General features: G+C 31.7%; 1 long non-coding RNA gene and 1 pseudogene across 1 annotated transcript; both read left to right on the forward strand.

Moving 5' to 3' along the window:
* The first annotated feature begins 265 nt into the window (after positions 1–265).
* Positions 266–1,004, forward strand: LOC112637129 (annotated as a pseudogene).
* A 621-nt stretch (positions 1,005–1,625) lies between these two features.
* On the forward strand, positions 1,626–1,953 carry LOC112637130. Its single transcript, XR_003122429.1, has 3 exons — positions 1,626–1,663; positions 1,764–1,824; positions 1,925–1,953. It is a non-coding gene; the product is annotated as an uncharacterized LOC112637130 (long non-coding RNA).
* The last annotated feature ends 7,152 nt before the right edge of the window (positions 1,954–9,105 follow it).

Below are 9,105 nucleotides of genomic sequence, written 5' to 3' on the forward strand. Positions count from 1 at the left end.
AAGAGAAAATGAAAATATAAAGTACATATCCTCACAAGTTACTTTTAAAGGTATAACGTATAAAAAAAATATGTGTATCTGTGTAGGTAAAGATTGTTTTGATTATTTCACTCTATGTAAAATTAAATACATTTTGATAAATAACTGTTATACAAACATTTATTTTTTAGGTACCATAACAAAAATTACATATAATCCTGATTTTGGCATATATGAACAGTTCGAATTGAAAGGTCTAGATTGCAATGTAGAGAAAATTTTGTTGTTCCCATACACTTCCTTACTTGCACCACATCCTATCCTGGAAACTAATTTAAATTCTATTCCTGTATATGTCTTCAAGTATGCACCTCTTGATTCATAAATTTGGATCTTCAAATGATGTAAGCAATTTATACTTCAACGTAAATTGTTACATTATGCATGTATATATATGTTCCTTTATTTTAGATGTCGTATCTCTATAAAGTCTGGTCTGCCGATAGAAAAAATAAAATATCACTTATACTTCGTGAATCAGATGATATGCTAACAGATCTTATTACAAAAAGTAATATTAAACTTGGAATTGTTGGTTCTGTTCTTGTCATAGAGAAAGATGGCACAATAATTGATGACAATGAGGTTCTAAAATTTTGTTCCGGTGAAATTTTAATGTTACTACGACCAGAAGAATCCTGGTCTGTACAAAATAAAACTGCAGTTATGTCTTCTGATACTGCTTCACTCACATCTAGTTTAAATGAGGAAACTTTTTCGCCATCATCAAGTTCGCTATCTATTTCATCTCCAATAAATGAAATATCAAATAATAAACAAGTAGAACTTGAATTTTGGATAAATTTTCAAATACCATGGAATAATTTAGAACCAACAGTGCTTAAAGAACTGCAAAATGGAAGTCGCAGTAAATATGTAATAAATGCAGTTGTGAACCGTACCGTTTCTGAAATGAGAAACGTTCAAGAATTTATACCATCCAAAGCGTTTAAAATAATAGCTGAAAAAATTATTAATAAATACCCAAACTTTTAAAGATATAAATGAAGATGGTACATGTTTTGGCGATGGATTTCATACCACATATTTAAAACTTCGAGACCGAAATTGTTACTTAAATAGGCCACATATGAAAAGAAGTCTAAGCCAAAGTTTAAATATACCTATAAAAAAACAAAAGAAAGTATTATCCGCTAAAGCAGGATGTAGTAATTGGCAACCAGAAAAATATATTGATACAGAAACAGAGGAAACAATTGAAGAAAAGACTAAATTTCTATGTCAAATAGTTGACGATGATTCATCAAGAAACGATCTTAAAATTCAACACAAAATTAATTCCTATCTTGAAGCTACATATCCTGCGCAAAGATTATTTTTGAACAATGTTCATGAAATACCTAGTATCAAAAATATTAAAACCACGTGGCCGATACTTTTACAAAAAAAATTTATGTTTTGGCATTATGAAAAACTAATGGGACGTTCTATAGATCTTCTAAAGGAAGAAATTATAAAAAAACAAGAAAAAATTCTCAATTATGGACAACATAAAAAATATAAAGATATCAATGATTCTAATAATCCAACAGAGATAAAATTGATACAAATTATAAGGAGACATTTTAAAGAAGATTTTGAAGGATTATTTAAAACATATCCTGTAAATATTTTCTTTAAATATATTTATTATGCTTATATATTTATTTTGCTTATATGAATGTCATAGACTTAATTAATACTGAATATAACTTATTTAACAGGAAGGAACATCGTTGCAGGATATAAAACCACCAACTGTGGCACCATGCATCATAATCATAAGTAATTTCACTATATGTAGTTATACTAAATTTAACTTTAGTAAATTTTTATTGTTATATGTTTGCAATTGCTTTCATTATCGTATATTATATTATTACAGATGACGCAGCATGTCGAATGTTTTATTTATATATAGAAAATGTATTGATTGAGAGGACAATTTGCTTTTATGAAGCTTTGAAAATGTTGATGTCCGTATATTACATTTTCAACATGGAATATCCCATAAATTGTACATGTACTTTAGAATTTTTACAAAAGTATTTTTTAAATATTCATCCACTTGCTGGTTCAAAATCTCGTAGGATATCAACAAAATACAAAGTATTATCACTCTTTAATAAATTAAGAGATACGTCGAACAAAGAAAATACTGCTACACACAAATAGTGTAGTGTGTATGTACATATGTATGTACAACAACAGTAAGCATTATTATGTTATTTATATCAAATTTGTATTAATGGCATATGCACACATTGTATCTTTATGGTACATTTTTATATCATTTTATAATCTTTATTAATATTTTTATTTCTTTCAGAAAAAGATAAAGATCCTATATATTATAGCATGATATACTTTTCCTATGATATACTTCCTATCCTATGATATACTTTTTAGTTTAGTTTCTAAGAAAAATAAATTTTTAATTTATCATAAATACTGTCAATTGATTGCAAAGGTGTTACATTTCGGATACGTGGTTAAAATGAAGACATTTTTTCATGAAAAAAGAAGATTTTTTTTCTGTGAGTTCTTAAGTTTGGGATTAAATTGCATATAAATATTTACTTTATAATCTGTGTTATTTTTTTTTAGTTTCAGAAAGGGATATTTATGTACATTACGATATGCTATATATGTTACTTTTTAATTTATACTTTCTAATTAGAATAAAATTTAAAAATTTTATTCATTTTATCAAATACTATATAGACTATACAGTCAAAGGAATTATTACGGATACATGGTTTAAATAAAAATTAAGAGATCATTTCTTTACGATTTTCTTCATGAAAAAAGAGGATATTTTTTTTAATTTGTGAGTTCTTAAATAATTCTAGAATTAAATTGAATATAAATATTTACTTTATATCTGTATAATCTGTATTAATATAGTTTTTTGTTTCAGAAACTGATAAAGTTCTATACATTGCGGCATCCTATAAAATATAAAATCCGAAAAAATATACGATATACAAATGTATCGATGAATGAAAGCGTATCCTTATGGATACGCTATAATACCGATTTTAAGTTGAGATCGAAATTTGACTTTATCAGTTGGTTTCTCGCATTCTTTCTATTTATATTATAATTTAACCTATCTATGTAATTTTTCGTAATAAAATACATTCTGCATAGAGCACAATTCATAATTCATGTCATGCGGCAGAACCATGCTGATAAAAAAACAACTTCGATTTAAAGCGAAAAAAAAGTTTACGCGCATTTCGGAAATTGCGTGATTTAAGTCAATTTAGCGGGTACATCAGTATTACAACTTCGTGATTTTAGGATTAAATGCAATTTCCAAAGATAATATGTTTAAACGAGAGAAATCTTAAAAGGTTGAGGCAACTCGATTAAACAATATGTTATTATCAACAGGCAATAATTTAGACATAAGATATTTAATATATTACTTACAAAAAGCTCATTGCTTTTCAGATGATTATAAAAGGAGCTTATAATTTAAGATACGTATTGTACTTTTATGCTTTATTAAGTGATCTATAATGAGATTATATTCCAAAGATTTTTGATACAAGTACGTATTTGAGTTTAGATATAACGTGCGATAAAAGTAGGGAGATTTGTAAAGTCCATTTTAGATACATATTGGATTTTTATTTCGAGCAAATTTTGAAAACTGCGTACTTACCACGTTTTTTTTTTTTTTTAATTTTCCATTTATATTCTGACATGTCAATAACATGATTACTATTTTTTTCTTGCGATGAATATTAAAGAATCAATATTATTTGCGACAATTATAATCCACCACAAAAAAATCGTTAGATACTTTAGACATAGATTTACGATGATATATTTACTAAAAAGAGATTGCATTGTTTTTTTTTCTTTTTTATAATGCAACATTCGTAATATCGAAACGTTATAAAAAACTTGACATTGTAAATGTAAAACTTAACATTTTAAATAAAACAATTATTAATATTGTAGAAAATGATTGAATTATTTAAAGCATAAATATTTATTTCTCCAGCCATCTAGTGTATATAAATAAATTTATTTGTTATAAGGGATGTCAATTAAGCTTGACGTTTAAAAATAGGTCGATTTTCAATATTTTTTTTCACGCTGATATTGACAAAATCAGGCTTTTATATATAGTATATTGTTTTAAAAAATGAAACTTATAAGTTTTTCAATAAATGAAACTTACAAGTAAAATTTATATGTTTTAAGTATGCAAAAGCCTTTGTCATGCCAATATCAGCGTCAAAAAAAAAAATTGAAAATATATCTACTTTTTCAGCGTCAAGCTTAGTGATACCAGTTAAATAATAATTAAGCAGATTGCAGAAGTGAATTTACATAAAAGTAAAATTAAAATAATAATGTAATACAACTTTTTGAAGTTAAAATATTTAATATTTTAATAGTAAATGTACACAACAGAGTGTATTGAAAATTTTACTTACAAGTAATTTTCTTTGATAATTTTTGTAAAAATAACATTTTAAAGTGTAATATCGCAAACCTGTATAATATTATTACAAAAATAATGTAAACTTGTAATCGTAAAACATAAATTTCATATTTTTATTTGTAATAACTGAAATGCGTGAAGTATTATTACATTCTGTTGTGTAAATTCAATATTTGAATGTTTAGTATTCCAATTTCAAGAAGTTTTATTACATTTCTTATTCTGTAATTTTGCATGCTATTGTTAATTTATTTCTGTAATTTGCTTAATTACAAATTAAAGAATTTATTTTACTTGCATACTGCAAATTTACAAATGAGTGGAAATTTACACCTATTATAGTGGGTCTTAAAATTACCCACAATAATAGGTGTAATTTTACACAAAATTTTTTTACAGTGTACGCACTTAGCATTGAAGAAGTGACCGAGTCCACCGAAAGCGATGACGAAAATTACGAAGAAATATTAGACTCTGACGTTGTACCACACCGACCAGCTCCACCCGCTTCCCCCCCATGGAGCCAAGCTTTAGCACGGGAAGTCAGAGGAAGTTTATTACAGCAAAAAGACAATCATGTTATTTTTATTTATTTAAATGGAGCTCCTTACGACAAGTGTGCGAAAGCCTATCAAGAAGCTAATTTACTCCCCAAATATGAGGGACTAACTTTCGAAAGGGCAAGGGTATGTACCGTAGAAGGAAACACTCTGATCGCCCTCCCCATTAAATATAACAACCGCACTCTCATAGAAACTCAAAATCTCAAAAATTGCTTACGCTCTCTAGTAGACGTCATTACCGAAATTGAACTTCCTTCCTTGAGCATCAATAAGACCGAACGTTTTGATGGCCTTCCATGGTCATACATTCTAAACCAATTTAAAAGATACTTACAGGAATTACCAATTTATATAACAATATGTTTGGATTTAATCCAAACACCTGAAATAGGCAACCGACAATCTCTGATTTTAGAAAATCATGCCTCTGCCGTTGGTGGACATAAAGGCGTGACAAAAACTTACAATCGTCTTAGAGCTCAGTATTGTTGGAAAACAATAAAAAGAGACATCCAAGAATTCATTAGAAATTGCCGCGACTGCCAATTAAAGAAGCTAACCAGGGTAAAAACCAAACAACCTATGGTTATCACAGATACTCCCGGTTCTGCTTTTGATAAACTATCTTTAGATATTATGGGACCCCTTCCCATAACCATGAAAAATAATCAATACATACTGACTATGCAAGACTTATTGACTAAATATTCCGTCGCCGTACCATTAAGAGAAGCTACTTCTCTAACAATCGCGGAACAACGCTTTCACGAAAGACTTTATTTGTATTTATGGTACACCCCGCGCTATATTAACCGATCAAGGAACAAATTTCCTGTCTGCTTTAATACGACCATTAACTAGGAGATTCCGTATCCAACATTTTAAAACTACCGCATATTATCCACAATCTAATGGATCCTTAGAGAGATCTCATCATGTGCTAACTGAATACCTAAAAACTCAGATAGACAAGGAAACAAATTGGGATGAGTATATCAGACTCGCCATGTTTTCTTATAACACCAGTGTTCATGAAGGCACAAAATATTCACCCTACGAGCTAGTTTTCGGACGAATAGCCCGACTACCCTCAGCCCACCCTATTATTGAAGAAAACATCGAACCTACGTATCACGAATATATCACCAACCTCTTCAATAAAATCGGTGACTTACAAGCACAAGCCAGATTGAACCTCATACAAGCTAAGGAGAGAAGTAAGAGGTATTACGACCGAAATCAAAACCCACGACAATTAGAAAAGGGAATGTATGTATTCTTATTGAAAGAACCACAGAAGGGGAAACTCTCCGACCAATACACGGGCCCTCACGAAGTACTTGAAATTTTACCCCCTAACGTCAAACTCAAGGTCGGAAAACATGTCCGACTTGTTCACGTAAACAAAATAAAATTGTCACATCATCAACCTGGATGAAATAATAATTTAACCTTCTCATTTTACAGATGCTTTGACACAGACGGCTACTCAGCCGAGGCTGGATGCCGCCTCTCTAGGGCGTGCGCAACAGGCCTTCCTGTATGCCCATTACATGCACGTCATTGGGGCACTCAACCTCGACGACTAAACCCAGCATATTACCCCTTCTTTAGATGTTTTACATGTGCTCAACCTGTAGCCCTGTGCACGTCTCTGTGGGATTGCAGAAGGTGTTCCCTGTACTCACAAGCAGAACAGATGCGAGAATTTAGAGCAAATCGAAGTTGTTGATAATTCAATTCACAATGAGTAATGCCGGCGATCCTTCTTGCAACCCTATCCATCAATTTTTTGCACATTTGCCAAATCTCCATAGGGCACAATGTCGGAAAATCATATTCTATAGAAGATACATCGGGAAAACCCGCATTCCTACCCGCATGTGTTGTCCTTGCTATAGGCTCAGACAACTTAGAATTAAGCCTGACCTAGTAATCTGTCATTGGGTAACCTATGGTAACCTAAGCTTTCCTACCTGTGAATATTGTAAATCCACCTTAGAAATCGTCCGTCCCATCCTGCACTGAATGCATTTTCTCCTACCTCAAACGAGCCCTACATGAGAGAAACCATGGAGGGAATATAAACTCACTGGAAGCTTTCGCTTTTTGCAGAACGCACAGGCAGGGCTTACGAGCCTAAAAGGGACAAAGCGCGAAATGTGCCCACCACTAAAATCAAAAGCGCCAGCGCATCCCTTATTGGACGATTTATTTTTTAATAGCCTACACGTAAAATGCGTCACTATTATGACACACGATGTGTTAAACTCCGAGTACGCGTATATTATATGTACTAGTTGTTATAAACCCGAGGTTCATAATCGAGTTTTAACTCGATTTTCACACGTATTTATACGGAACAGTACGGAACAGTACCCACTGAAGAATGTAAATTATGTCAAAAACCATGTCGCGAAAGTCGCCCTCTCTCTGAGTGTGCAAAGTGCCTCCGAGCCTACCATGTATTCGTACAAAAAATAAATAGAGTAAATCAGGAGGTCACTTTTAGACGATCAGTGGGATTGTCTGTTAATTCGGGTACTTTAGATCTAGAATATGGGATAGCAGAAAGGAGGAGTGATCCCAATGACTTTGAGACTTTGGCAGAATCTCTCAAATTGAAATTATGGAACGCACTCCTCATTTCACTGTTCCACCAACATCTCAATAAACCTACACTTAGCCATTATAACTTGCATAAATCAATATTATAATACAGTAATCCTTACTTATATTTTATATCTAAGAAAATATATATATACATGTATGATAAAACTATAGAAATACATATTAATTTTTGGTGGCAGCGGTTAAGTTAGGTTAAAGATATTTAGCAAAAAAAAAAGGGGGGGAAAAAATATATTAATTATAAAAATGAGACAAAAAATCCTTATATCTATATACTTTTCTTGTTAAAACATATCTATCAAAAATTCTTATATACACACACATATATATATATATATATCTAATTATAGATTATATACCGCTACGTACCTGTACTCACTTAGTTGTAAGATTACCAAATATGTTAATCACATACACTCATTTACAATGTACTCAACACTTATGTACGCAAAAGTGAATATATCTATATATGTATATACTCATCAAATCGGAATTGTAATAATTTCAGACTACCATGAAGCCTCTAATCCTACTAATCCTCTTAGGCGAAACCGCTGCATTAATCGGATTTGATTGTGATGGACAATACCTTAATATAACGGCTGTTTCCCTACTTGATGTTGAATGTGACTTAAACATACGAAAACCTAATATCACAGATGTCCATATCCAACTACTCCAATTATCCGACTACAGTTATACCGAAGTTATACAGTGCAAAGTTGAAATATCCAGAAATATCTACCATTGTGGTATGCATTCACATATTTCTGCAGTCCATAATGGGAGAGCCGACGTGCATGAAACTGGATACTCTCAATGCCTGAGAATGCTCCAAGATGGAACACTTTCTTTTGGCAATAACAATCTTATTACCGGTATAAAAGCAAACCACACGACATACCGAAGCATTACCATAGCTGGTCGTGTGCAAGTTGACGGATATTGTAAAGGAGCACAATATAACGATCCATACGGAACATGGGACGACGTTGTCGTCCAAGCTGCCGTAAAAATCTCCTTAAAATCCTCTTACGTTCTTATCCAATTAAATACCGGAAAAATTAAGTTAAAATCCGGCACAACTTGTGACCTCATCGACGGCTCTTGCCTAGATGCTGACGATGGATACACCTTCTGGAAATCCATACCAACCACTACCTGTAATTTCCACCAATATGATGTCCTGTATGAGGGACCTGCCAATAAAATCACTGAGGAAACTTCCGAAGCCCCTGTTATCTACAGTTTGGTTACCCAGGAAATTACCTTCGCTCTTATGACAACCACAGAGTTGCCGCTGTGCGGTTATATTCTTCTACGAACTGAACATCCAAAATTATTTATCCTGGAAGCAAAACCTGGAAATACATTTGCCAGTCGAGGAACAATATCTGTGAACAATCT

The sequence above is a fragment of the Camponotus floridanus genome, unplaced genomic scaffold (assembly GCF_003227725.1).
Source record: "Camponotus floridanus strain SB8 unplaced genomic scaffold, Cflo_v7.5 scaffold133, whole genome shotgun sequence".
In the NCBI taxonomy this organism is placed as follows: domain Eukaryota; kingdom Metazoa; phylum Arthropoda; class Insecta; order Hymenoptera; family Formicidae; genus Camponotus; species Camponotus floridanus.